The sequence below is a fragment of the Macrobrachium rosenbergii genome, chromosome 41 (assembly GCF_040412425.1).
Source record: "Macrobrachium rosenbergii isolate ZJJX-2024 chromosome 41, ASM4041242v1, whole genome shotgun sequence".
NCBI lineage: Eukaryota > Metazoa > Arthropoda > Malacostraca > Decapoda > Palaemonidae > Macrobrachium > Macrobrachium rosenbergii.
The window spans coordinates 28,775,848-28,788,752 of NC_089781.1; the positions used below are offsets into that span (position 1 = coordinate 28,775,848).

General features: G+C 43.7%; 1 protein-coding gene across 1 annotated transcript in view; it reads right to left on the reverse strand.

Moving 5' to 3' along the window:
• LOC136827069 (cell division cycle 7-related protein kinase-like) overlaps window positions 1–12,905 on the reverse strand; it is a 142,038-nt gene that overhangs the window by 118,793 nt on the left and 10,340 nt on the right. The window lies entirely within an intron of this gene.

Sequence of the window (12,905 nt, forward strand, 5' to 3'; positions counted from 1 at the left end):
AGGTTCTTTGCAGTGTCCTTTTGGTCCCTAGCTGCAACCTTTCATTCCTCTCACTGTACCTTTGTTCATATTCTCTTTCTTCCATCTTACTTTCCACCCTCTTCTCCTGATTCATAGTGCAACACAACACACCTTTCAAACTTTTACCGTCAATTTCCATTTCAGCGCTGAATGACCTCATGGGTCCCAGTAGTTGGCCTTTGGCCTAAATTCTATATTCAATATAATGCACAGCGACTTTGAAACCATCAACCATTCCAGTGGATCATGATAACCAAAAGGGTATGTTCTATGGGGTCATGAATTGGACATAGACAGTTACCCACTACTGAAGTCAAACCAAAATGTCAAGACCTCTCAGGCATGGCATTTTAAAGATCTACCCTATTGCCACTTTACAAAACAACAAGTTTACACGTGCTTGACAGACCTTTGAATGTCTTTGAGACAAACCCTGAGGCTATCTGTTTATAAGATTATAGGGGTTGTTTTTCATTTCCAGGTATATTAATCTCCTTCCTATTCTGCCCTGCTTAGGATTTGTCTTCTGTCCATCTCTTCTCCACAACCTATGAACGATAACATATTTTTCTTATTTTAATGAGGATTTACTGTTCTATGTATAGCTTCCATTTATAAATATTTAAACATTTTCATCTTGATAATGAATTAATATTAATGAGGACATGTGAGATATCTTGATTACTTTGCAAAATGGTGATGTGGCATATGATGTTTTGTTCTTCCAACAAGGAGCCAAGAGAGAGAGAGAGAGAGAGAGAGAGAGAGAGAGAGAGAGAGAGAGAGAGAGAGAGAGAGAGAGATCTGTTTGCATACGATTGTTTATTTTCTCCTTTCCAACTTACTCTGTGTTGTGCTTTATTTCATATTTCCTTGCTTACTAATTTATTCTTTACCTATGATATTAAGAAATCAAGATATTTGTAGAAACAAATGCCTCCAAACATACCATGACAACTGAAAGTGTCCCCTGGAGACAGTCTTAAGCTGCTTATCTGTGGATTTAAATGCATGTGGAGCTGTTTGAAAATATTGGCTAAATTCAAGCAGTGCCAAAATGAGTTGCCATGTTGGTAGAAAATCTGATTCTGTTTCTTGTTATTTCATAAAAAAACTTTATCAATCATGAACCTATGTAACTGACTCAGAATTCTGCATAAAAAAGATATTTGATATCTATAATGGGAGAAATGGTGTTATCTCTTTGTTCTTGTTATAGTTTGGCAGATATGCTGAGATTAAATACACGTGGAGAGGACCCAAACAGCCCCACCTGAGAGCTCATTTCATTTTGGTTTTAGTATAGTACAGCACAGACAGTCCCCGGTTATCAGCGGCCTCGGTTATCGGATCCGGTTTTAACTGGATTTTCAGACCGATATGTGCCGATCTCTGGTTATCGGTGCTGATCCCGGTTATCGGGCGCCGATAACTGGATATTACTGCCAGTTTTCTGGATATTATTGCCAATTTTCTGTTATCGTCACACTGCCAAGAACGGAACCCCGCCGATAACCAGGAACTGCCTACCGTACTTTGGTTTGTATTTATCCATAAGGTCTGTCAAGTTGTATCTAGTACTCACTACCCATTGCACATAGCACAGCTCTGTATACTTGAAAATCTATGCTGTACAAGAAAGGACAGGGTGCTGGTAGGGAGAAGAGGCAAACTTATGACAAGAGAGGAAATCTTTGGATGTTTCCACAAACCGTCAAATTGGAAAAATGATATTTTCATAATAAAATAAATTTTTGAACATACTTACCTGGTAGTTATATATATAGCTTAAGTCCCTGCCCGTTTGCAGAATTTCAAAAGATGGCAATCGCGCGATGGGTAGTCAGGTGTACCACTCACAGGCCCTCTGCAGGTACCTTGAACCATCCAACTGTTCCTCAGATCTTCCATGCCCCTAGTCTCTAGAGGGGAGGAGGGTGGGAATTTAATCATATATAACTACCAGGTAAGTATGTTCAAAAATTTATTTTATTATGAAAATATAATTTTTAAACATCTGACTTACCTGGTAGTTATATTATATAGCTGATTGACACCTTTGGTGGAGGGTCAGAGACAGCCAACATCTTTGGAATTTTGCTTTAGGGTTAATAAACCAACTTCAAGGTTCTTACCTGGTTTAAGGAAGCTGACTTCAATGAACTCCCCTCATTATGTCTGCTTTCCTTAAGAGGTCCAGCGATCCACTCAGGGGGCTGAAGACCTCTAGGAGCTGCCAACCGGTATACCAACCTCTATGTGACAGACAACCTATAATACCCTTGTTCCGGGCGCTGCCAAGGAACAAACTGATTACCTGACTAAAATCAATGATTGCGGAAGATTGCGTCCAATCTCCACAAACAACCATAAGATTACAACTATTCCAAGGCAAGAATCAAGGGCATCGTTTTATGGGATTGCAGGGGTAGTCCCCTCTCCCACTACTGAGTTAGCTGCTATAAACGGTCCCAGTGTATAGCAGTCGTCATAAATTTTGTACTTGCTTCAAGTAGTGTGAGGCAAACACTGACTTGCTTCTCCAGAAGGTAGAGTCCATGATACTTTGTAGGGACCTATTCTGTCTAAAGGCTACAGAGGTTGCAACCGCTCTGACCTCATGGGTTTTAACCTTTAGAAGCTTAAGGTCCGCTTCATTGCATTCTGAATCCGCTTCCCTTATCAACTGTCTAATGAAAAAGGATAACGATTCTTTGACATTGGTAGAGAGGCTTCTTAACTGAACACCAAAGCGCCTCTTTGCCTCGTAAATTCTTAGTCCTTAGATTCAGGTACGCTCTCAGAGCTCTTACCGGACAGAGGACTCTCTCTAACTCCTCACCTGCGATCTCTGCCAGATTCATAATCTCGAAGGACTTGGGCCATGGTTGTGAAGGACGTTCATTCTTAGCTAAAAACCCCAGTTGTAGAGAGCAGATAGCTTTGCCGTTCCTAAAACCGACGGTTTTATTGAAGGCATGTACTTCACTGACTCTCTTTTAGCTGTCGCTAAACAAACCAAAAATAGAGTCTTCATTGTGAGATCTTTAAATGAAATCTCTTGCAAAGGTTCGAACCTATCGGACATGAGGAACTTTAGGACCACGTCTAGGTTCCACGCTGGTGAGATCTGACTTTTCTCTTTGGTAGTCTCAAATGATCTGATAAGGTCTTGGAGATCCTTATTGGCAGACAAGTCCAAGTTTCTGTGTCTGAAGACCGCTGCCAACATGCTCCTGTATCCCTTAATAGTCGAGACTGAAAAGTTATGTCTCCTCTTAAGGTAAAGAAGAAAATCCGCTATCTGGGTCACAGAGGTACTGGACGAGGACACGGAGTTGTTTTTACACCAACCTCTAAAAATATCCCACTTGGATTGGTATACCCTGATGGAAGATGACCTCCTAGCTCTTGCGAGCTCTAGCTGCCTCCTTCGAAAAATCCTCTAGCTCTTGCGTAGTTTTCCGATAGTCTGAAGGCAGTTAGCTGTAGACCTTGGAGGTTTTGGTGATACCTTTTCCAAGTGGGGTTGTTTGAGTAGATCTGGCCTTAGGGCAGACTTCTCGTGCGTGTCCACCATCCATTCCCGCACCTCTGTGAACCATTCTCTTGTTGGCCTGGGGACCACTAGAGTCATCCTGGCGTTCTCGTGGGACACGAACTTCTGAATGACTCTGTTTATGATCTTGAACAGGGGAAAGGCGTAAACGTCCAGGTTGGACCAATTTAAAAGGCATCTATGTGCATTGCCTCGTGGTCTGGCACAGGAGAGCAGTACGTCTCCATCCTCTTCGTTTGAGCTGTGGCGAAGAGGTCTATCATGGACGACCCCAAATTTACAATTCTCTGCAGACATCTTGGTGAAGAGTCCATTCTGTTGCCAGGACTTGACCTTTCCCTGCTCAGACTGTCTGCCCTCACATTTCTTTCCCCTGAATGAAACGTGTCAACAATGTCACATTTTTCTCCTTGGCCCAGATAAGGAGTTGCCTTGACGTTCGTACAGTGACCTGGAGTGGGTTCCTCCTTGTTTGTTGATGTAGGCCAACGCCGTCGTGTTGTCGGAGTTGACCTGTACGACCTTGTCTTGGACTGAGTGTTGTAACTCTTTGAGGGCTAAAAATATTGCAGTCAGCTCCTTTTGATTTATGTGGAGCTTCTCTTGCTCTCTGGTCCAGAATCCTGATACTTCCAACTTTCCCAATGTTGCTCCCCACCCAGGAGTCCGAGCTCGGCCGGAGAACAACACTAGGTCTGGGTTCTTCTGTTTTAATGAAAGGCCCTCCTGAAGCTTGACTGGGTCGTTCCACCACTGAAGGCACTGTTTCATCGCCTCTGAAATGGGGATACACTCTTTCTCTAGCCCGTCTTCTCTGCTCCAATACCGATTGAGGTGGAATTGGAGTGGCGAAGGTTTAGTCTTCCTAAGGAAACGAACTGTTCTAGCGAGGAATGGGTCCCTAGCAGGCTCATCCATTCCCTTGCCAGAGGCACATCCGTTTCCCAGAAAGTCCTTTAATTTTACCAAGGTCTGTTCCATCCTTGATGGTGACGGAAAAACCGAAAATCGAGACTGAATCCTCATCCCTAGATACAGGATCTCTTGAGATGGGGTCAGATGTGACTTCTGCCTGTTTACCAGAAGTCCTAGTTCCTCTGATAAACAGATTGTCGTTTGAAGATCCTCCAGACAGCGATTGAAGGAAGGAGCTCTGAGAAGCCAGTCGTCCAGATACAGAGAGGCCCTGATGCCTCTCGTCTTGCAGCATTCCGCTACATTCGACATCAGTCTGGTGAATATTTGGGGCGCCGTGTTTAGGCCGAAGCAAAGAGCCCGAAACTGGAATACCTGTTCCTTGAAGACAGAATCTCAGGTATTTCTTGAAGCCGGGTGGATAGGAATGTGAGATATGCGTCCTGAAGGTCCAAGGAAACCATCCAGTCGTGTTGTCTGACTGCCACTAACACTGATTTTGTTGTTTCCATGGAAAACTTCGTCTTTTGTACAAAGGCGTTGAGGGCACTCACATCCAGTACTGGTCTCCAACCCCCGAGCTCTTGGGAACCAGGAAAAGGGGTTGTAGAATCCTGGTGAATCCAGATTTTGTATTTTCTCTATTGCGTTTTTCTGCAATAATAAGGAAACTTGCTGTTGAATCGCCTGTGCCTTGGACTCAGTCTCTGTATCTGGGAGACAGATCTATTGGTTTGTCTGACCACCTGGGGCTTTCTTAGGAAAGGGATTTTGTATCCATCCTTGAGTAGTTGAATGGACCAAGGATCCGCTCCTCTTTTCTCCCATACCTGCCAGAAGTTTAACAGCCTGGCACCTACCGCTGCCTGAAGGGGGAACGTCAAGTCCTGTTTCTTCCCTGTCTAGAGGCACTCCTTGCTGCAGATCTTCTACCCGCCCTGAGAGGAACCTCTACCTGAGGGCCGACCACGAATGGCTGAGATCCCTGAAAACACAGAAGCCTCAGCCTTACTCTTTTTAGTCATGAAAGTCGTTGGTAAGACTTTCTTTGCTGTCTTCGATATAAGATCTTTGTGGTTTTCTGAGCTAAGGAGGTAGAAATCTCTTTAACCAAGTCTTGAGGGAAGAGGTAAGAGGAGGAAAGGGCATAAATTAATTCCGCTTTTGACTGGATGTGACCCCATTAGCTAGGAAAAGAGCAAAGATGGGTCCTTTTCTTCAAGATTCCTGCTGACAAAAAAAAATGCTAATATTGGCACCGTCTCTGATTCCTTTATCCAACGTCCATAAGATGTACAAATTCTTCTTTGTCAGACAAGTTTTGCTGAATAATCCCATCTTTCTTCCTAACGCTCCCAGGGTCCAGTCCAGAAAGTTAAAGACCTCAGAAGGCCCTAAAAATTCCTTTGAGGAGGTGGTCCAACTCTGATGTTGACCAACAAAACTCGTTCTCCCCATGGCCACTTTGAGGGAATGAATCAACAAGATTCGAGAAGTCTCCTCGGGAAGAGGCAGGTATTCCATGGCCAAACGATTCTCCCGTTTGATACCATTACCCTGATCTTGAAGCTAGTTTGGCTGGAGCAAAAGCAAAGGCTGTCTTTCCTTGTTCTTTCTTTGAAAGCATCCATTCATTCATCATTTTGAGAGCTCTCTGTATGAGTGGACAAAACCATCTTCATAAAAGCTGACTCCTTGGCGCCTTCCCAAGAGTAAATTCTGAAGGTGGGAACGAGAGTCAGCCGTCGAATAAAGTTTTCAGGAAAACCTCCATAAAAAAAGTTTCATAAGTTTTTGAAGTCTGATGAAAGTTGAAGGCCTTTACTATCTTCTTCTTCCGAAACTTGTTCGATCAGATCCACAGGAGACTGAGGATATCATCAATCTCTTCTTCTGATTGACCGAAAAAAACCAAAGAAGCGACTTCTTTCAAAGTATCACCTGACGCTCGGCGTCCTGGTGTCCAGTCTCGTGTGCGTCTGGTGTCTGACGTTTGGCGCCTGGCGCCCAGATTCTTGGCGTCTGGCGTCCTGGCGACCAAGATCTTGGCGCCTGGCGCCCTAAAAATCCATCCTCTTGAGCAACACGGGCGTCCTGGCATCCAGACTTCTGACAATCATTGTTCCGTCCAACCTTAAGGTCGCTTGAGAACTGGCATTTAGACATCTGTAAAAAGCTTCCTCAGGCTGACGTAAAATGATTGAGGTTTCTTGAATAGGCGAAACATTTTTCCACGTTCGCTGTCCCGCCGCATTGAAGTCACTTGAGAGCTGGCCGCCTGTGCGACATCGGTCAAAAGTTTCCTCAGGGCGACGTACAGCCATCGGTGGACAAGCGTCTGCATCCGTCTTTTCTGCAGGCTGAAAGACTTGCATCAGGGAAGAGAGTTTCCGTTGCATGTCCTGAATTAGACTGATTGCGGAGCTACCTGTTGCTGGGGATCGACATGGGGAGCCGCAATATCAACTACTAATTCATTTTCATCGATGCGACGTTGGAAATGAAGTTTCGCAACGCGTTCTGGTCTTATTTCGTCATCAGCGGAAGCAGACTGGGCGAATCGGCGACAACAAACGTCTGCTTTTCACTGGAGAGCAATTGTCCGAACTAAGAGGGAACGCTCTGGGCTGCTCCAGTGACTACATCCCGGAGTAGGAAGTGTCAAATCCCGGCGCCGCTCCACCTGAAGGAAGTTTCCTTTTGAGGGGTCTCGATAAAAGGTATATACACGCCAGTCCCTTCTAGTAACAGCGTCCTCCGACGAGGATGAAAACACTTTAACCTCGCCTTTCCTATGGCGAGGGTGAGCGTCCCTGGGAAGCATCAACAGGCACGCTCGGGGGGGACGACTGCTCGGTAGCTAAAGCCTCTCGCCTCCCTTGGTCTGTCGACATTCCTTCTCACAGGGGTTGGTGAGCTTGGAAGAGGTCTAGGACTAGGAGCACGACAGGACCCGAGCACCGCACCCTCCACAACACTTGCACTCTTATTTTTTCTCATTAGCACTTGAATGTTTCAGATCTCTGACATTCGACCATAAATCCTCTCTGTCTCTTGACTAGGATTCTACCTTTTGTCCAAGGGTTTGAATGGCTCATCATCATGTCCTTGAAGGTTGGTTCCTTATCAGTATCAGTGGGGTTCTGGGACTACCACTACTGGGAATGAATAATAGGCAGTTGATATGAGGAGAATCTTCAATTCCCTGACTATCTCTAGAAGAGCGAGATTTACTACTCCCGGCTCTTCTGATCCTATCCCTTTCAAGCTTAGAAACATATCGGTAGTAATCCATCCCTCTCTTTCTGATAAACCAAAACATTCATCACATCTATCCTTTAACTCGCAAAGTTTTCCCTCTGCATTTTACACAAATAGAGTGGGGATCCAACGCGCTTTCAAACCGGGTTTTACCCCTCACACACATTCTCACACTCGAAGCAGAGTCAGACATCTTGGAAAGTGAAAAATCGTAAGAAAAATCCAAAGCGAGCAAAGGTCAAAATCAACAATATCTAACAAATCCAGAAAATCCAAATCAAATCCAAAAAACAAAAAAGCCAAAGCCAAAGTGTACTTCACCAAAACTCTGTGAAAATCACGGGCCAAACGAGCAAAATTCTTAACGATGCAACGGTATGGCGGCAGGGAAGATCTGAGGAACAGTTGGAATGGTTCAAGGTACCTGGGTAGAGGGCGCACTAGTGGTACACCTGACTACCCATCGGCGATTCTCGCGAGATTTTGAAATTCTGCGCGTCAGGGACTTAAGCTATATATATAACTACCAGGTAAGTCAGATGTTTAAAATTCTTGTTTTTATAAATCGTGTTTAAAGATTTCTCTCATTTCAAACCATCTTTTTATCAATTTAGTCAGTAAACTTTTGATTTTTGGTAGTGAATAAGATTAAGACCTTCACTTTCAAACAACATTTAAACAGTTTCTTAAATTCATAAAGATTTCTTAATAATGTTTATCAAAGACATTTAAATCAGTTTGTGAAAACTGACTGACTCAGTATTAACGATTTAACATTTACTGTATTCGTCACTTTGTAGTGACATTGTTATTTGAAATAATGGTAAGGTTTAAATTTTATTTCATATAAATATGAAGTTTTCAAATAAAACTAATATTGTAATACTTACCTGAACACCTGAATTAGCCCTGGTCACTGACCAGCCCTGAACTATATCCCCATAAATTTACCCACAAAGTGGGTAATTAACTAATCAGCATTACCAACGCTACAGGTAAAATCTTGTCAAATGAGTTACCTGAGGTACTGTTGACAACGCTATTTGCAAATACTGGCCAACAGAGGCCAACATCCCCAATTGAGTTATTCACCATCAAAAAATTGAAGTGGGGAGGAGGGTGGGAATCATTCAGGTGTTCAGGTAAGTATTACTGTAGAATATTAGTTTTATTATAGAAAACTTCATATTGCAATACACTCCTGAACACCTGAATTAGCCCGATTAACAAAATTTTAATGGAGGTGGGATCAATCTAATTCAGATGACCTGTCCATGGAGAATAAGCAGGTGTATGTGTCCTCATTAGTTGTCCACCTCGTGTAGGTGAGGATGCCTGTAAATGTACAGATGTCAGTCTCATGTCAATCAATGCCGTCTGAAGAGACAGTGCCTCCCATGTGGTATTCTATATCTCTCATGAATGTAGGGGAAAAGTCAAACCTCCCATGTGGCTATTCAGCCTTTCTTGTCTGGAGGAGAGTTGAGTATGCAGGACTTTGAGTTCTCACTGCTTCTGCAGATGACTGCAGAAGTTGAAGATATTCCAACATGACCATTGGGATCTGCCTAACCTCAAAGGCCTAAAAAACAAAACAATATGCTCAATATGAACCCTGACCAACAGAGACTCTTAAGTTCATTTAGACTACCACTGACTACCTAAACTCCTCAGCACCCTAACAATACAAGCTAACTCAGAAAATTGAGTTATGGCAACAAAAAGAGCTGTAACCCTTCTCTGAAGAAAAACTGAATATGGATAAGGTAGAATGTCATGAAAACCGAGCAACTTCTATCTCAGCCGACTTCAAGATTGCCAACACTGAAAAATTGGACTCAAGAAATGAAGAAATAGCCATCTTGGGATATTAAAAAGAACTAAAGACTCTAAGTGAGGAAGAACCCTCCGGTTTTGCTTGACTAATAACCTCTTGTAAAAGAAACTAACTGCATTTTTGGAAATGGGACCTATGATGGATACCTATGGGAAACAAATAAGGTTCGTCAAATAACAAAGCTAAATACGTAACAAATAAACTTTGAGAGCTCTAACCGGACACAACAGCATTTCTGATGTGTCACCTCCTCATAAAAAATCATCCAATGATGAAATTTTAAACAATGTAGGAAGAGGATTCATTTCAGATTCAGACTTCTCAACAAATTCTGGCAAGTAAGAAAGAAAGATATCCTGCCCGAAAAGGATACCATCGACTAGCCACTGCCTGAATCTCACCAATTCTTGCTGTAAAGAGCAACTAAAAATAACACCTTCTTGGCTAACTCTCTTAAGGATAATGACTCCAAGGGTTCGAAAGAAAGAGCTCAACAGTCTCACAACAGCCGCTAATCCCAAGTTCGAGGGGCCTGATGAAGCGGAAAAACTGTGCGTTCTATTCTAAAAATATCTTAATAGATCCTGCAATGAAATTCCTCTACCTCGAAAGCTCAGGCAGGTGAAACCTGAACGTGCTACTGAGCATCGACCCATATCAGCAATCAGCTAGAAATGACAAGTTCTTTTCCTTAGATAAAAGAAGAAATCTGCCACTAACCGATGGATGTGAATTGAGAATAACCCCTCCTCTTTCTGGCACCAAAATTAGGTAATAGCCCACCTAGTATGGTATAGTTTCCTAATTGATCTTCTCAGACAGAAAGACAGTTGGAAGCCACTGCCTTAGAGAGTCCTGAATGATGGGCTGCTCGCTGGACAGTCTCCAGGCAATTAGCTTCAGCATGCGGAGGTTCCGATGGAAGTAATGGAAATGAGGCTGTCTGAAAATCTTTCTCTCTGGAAGGAATACTGGAACTTCTGTCAACATGTCCAGAAGGTCTGGAAACCAAGGTCTTTGGGGCCAGAGTTTCTCAACCTTTTATCAAAGTCATCTGAGTGTTGATACTGTTCCTGAGTTTGATCAGTACCTGTTGAATCAACCCAAAAGGAGGGAATGCATACACTTGAAGGTTGTCCCAGGCAGTGCAGCATTGCATCTGACTCGACATGGGGTCCTTTTAATACTGGGAAGAAGTAGACTGGAAGACGGAATTTCATCCTTGTGGAAAATCCACTGAAACTGCTGGCCACCTCCTCAACAGGTGTTGTAGTCTTCCTGAAGAAAAAGAGTCCATTCGCCCTGTTGCTTCCTGAATTAGAACTCAACGTTCTGACTAGAACACTGAGGCTTCCCCGACACAAATTGAGGGATAAGAGAAACCCCGGTCCTCTCACAACGAAGAACTCCTCTCTGGACTTTGTTTAAGATTTCAGGAAGATCTTGAAACTCCATTTTCTTTAGAAGTGTTGAGTGGTAGCCAGCAACGTTGAATACAAAGAGCTTACAAGGAATTGTTCAGCTTACTTGCTCTGGAAGGTCAAGATGGAACCTCTTCTACTGCACCAACAGTTTACATTGTCCAGCTGACCTGGTAGATCCCTCCAAAGGCCTCTGGTTGACTTTCTCAAGTTGAAAGAAAGCTGTCTAGACACCTTTGTGAGGCATCTGCTGTCGTCTTCGGCACTACAGATGAGGTTCTGGAAGAGGGGAGCCAGGGTTTGGATGATAATGGTGATGATGTTCTTTGTCACCAGAAGATCTTCAGGCAAGAAGGAACATCTGCAACTCTTCCCCAAAAGAGCGATTCCTGAGACAGAAACCAAGGGAGATGCATCCAGCAGGACCCTGGAGCTATTAAGGTAGAAAGGAGAGGTCATTAGCCGTCTTGACACTCTTCCACAATTTCACTGATTAGCCCTGATGAATGAGACTCTAATGACCTAGAAAGCATACACCTGCATGTGATTCTGTTTGTAATGTCAAAAGCATCTGGTCTCCATCCCCAAATGGTCTCCACCATTAGTGAGCTTTAAACCAAAGATCTAAATGGTTTAATAGGTTCAGTAAGAAAGTCCACAGATGCTGGCCACTCCATCCCAGATGAACCTGACATACAACTTCCTGAGCCTCAGTGGAACTCCCCCCACCCATTACCTGAAATAGAGACATTACCCGAGTCAGCCATACCGTTGAGGTGCTACAAGTTGGGAAGAAGAGACACTTTCCGTTCTTTGCATGTTCCAGTTGGACTCTATGTGTTAAATGAACCTCCAAGATTCTGATGAATCGGCACCTGGACACCGAGTTCTTCAGATCCACTGAAACCATTCAATCATCCTAAACACAAAACAGAGCCACTACTCTATGTTTTCACTAGGAAAAAACAGCACGACTGAGGGCAAAAGATTTACAGCCCTGGTTCTCCAAGATTTCCTGACTCCTCTGGAGCCACGATCCTCCAAAGGCCCAAAGAAGGGGTTTCTTCAAGGTTGCTCCCCAACCTTGATCTGAGGCATCTGAGCACAGATGAACCTCAAGATTCCTGGGGAGTCAATAGACCTGGAGTGTCACATGCACTTCTTGTGAACACCACAAAAATCCCGACAGGCTAGAATCACTCCACACTATAACTGCGTTCATTTGAAACTTCTTTGAAGTCCCAGTTGAGACCTGAGACATACCTATAAAGAGAAACACATCCAGAGATGAGACCCTGAAGATCCGGCTTAAAAGAGAGAGAGAAGACGGGTTCCCTAAGCCTCCTTCTCCAAAGGGCTTGGTACTGGCTGTTCCTTTGACAGGAACAGGACTTCCTGAAGGACCAACTGGATCCTCTCCAGGGCTGGGAACAAAACCTCAAAGGAAAGAGAGAATTTTATCCCTGAAAGGTTATAGATTGCCCAAGACTCTTAGACAAAGCCTAGTATCTTGCACAGATTCATGAAGGGAAGTCCCTCCTATTACTAAAACCCCTCTAAAGAAAGAAGGCAAGGAGAAGCCAAACTCTTAGAACTTCAACATTCTGTACATTCTTTGCGATCTTACAAGGGACTTAGAGACATGAGTTAGAAGCAACTGGAGTTCATCATCCTGGCCACATCACCTGAACCTGAGCAGCCACACAAATCATAGCCTCCTGTGACATTACTGCTGACAACGACGACACGAAATTACCCAAGGAGGAGATATCCCCCCTCTCTAAAAAGACTGTTGCAGAGCGCAAAAAGGCGCCCTCAACAGAGCCCTCTTATGTATGTCTGGATAGTGAGGCAGAAGATGATTTAAAAAGAAGTCCCTCCTCTTCTTGCC